We start from the raw sequence: 1,261 nt of genomic DNA on the forward strand, positions 1-1,261 counted from the left end.
GAGCTGATTGAAATGGTTGCAAATAACCAATTCATGTACACTTCTGAAAGAAATCCTGTGAACAATGGGACTAGTCAGAAGAAAGGAGTTCTTGAGATTGACACTCTGAATGCCATTTTGGCTCAGAACAAAATATTGACTCAACAAGTCAATATGATTTCTCAAAGTCTGTTTGGAATGCAAAATGCACCAAGCAGTACTAAGGAAGCTTCATTTGAGGAAGAAGCTTATGATCCTGAGAACCCTTCAATGGAAGAGGTGAATTACATGGGAGAACCCTATGGAAACACCTATAATCCTTCATGGAGAAATCATCCAAATTTCTCATGGAAGGATCAACAGAGACCTCAACAAGGTTTCAACAATAATAATGGTGGAAGAAACAGGTTTAGCAATAGCAAGCCTTTTCCATCATCTTCTCAGCAACAGACAGAGAGTTCTAAGCAGAATACCTCTGACTTAGCAGCTATGGTCTCTGATCTAATTAAGACCACTCAAAGTTTCATGACTGAAACAAGGTCTTCCATTAGAAATTTGGAAGGACAAGTGGGTCAGCTGAGCAAGAAAATTACTGAACTCCCTCCAAGTACTCTCCCAAGTAATACAGAAGAAAATCCAAAAGGAGAGTGCAAGGCCATTAACATGGCCGAATCTGGAGAGGAAGGAGAAACAGTGAACGCCACTGAGGAAGACCTCAATGGACGTCCACTAGCTTCCAATGAGTTCCCCAATGAGGAACCATGGGAATCTAAGGCTCGAAATGAGACCATAGAGATTCCATTGGACTTCCTTTTGCCATTCATGAGCTCTGATGAGTATTCTTCCTCTGAAGAGGATGAGTATGTCACTGAAGAGCAAGTTGCTAAATACCTTGGAGCAATCATGAAGCTAAATGACAAGTTATGAACCCCCTTTGCTCACCAAAGAACTGGATGACTTGTCTAGGCAGAAATTACCTCAAAAGAGACAAGATCCTGGGAAGTTTTCCATACCTTGTACCATAGGCACCATGACCTTCAAGAAGGCCTTGTGTGACTTAGGGTCAAGTGTAAACCTCATGCCTCTCTCTGTAATGGAGAAGTTAGGGATCTTTGAGGTGCAAGCTGCAAAAATCTCACTAGAGATGGCAGACAATTCAAGAAAACAAGCCTATGGACTTGTAGAGGATGTTCTGGTAAAAGTTGAAGACCATTACATCCCTACTAATTTCATAGTCCTAGAGACTGGGAAATGCATGGATGAATCCATCATCCTTGGCAGA

This window comes from Arachis duranensis, chromosome 10 (genome assembly GCF_000817695.3).
Source record: "Arachis duranensis cultivar V14167 chromosome 10, aradu.V14167.gnm2.J7QH, whole genome shotgun sequence".
Taxonomy (NCBI): domain Eukaryota; kingdom Viridiplantae; phylum Streptophyta; class Magnoliopsida; order Fabales; family Fabaceae; genus Arachis; species Arachis duranensis.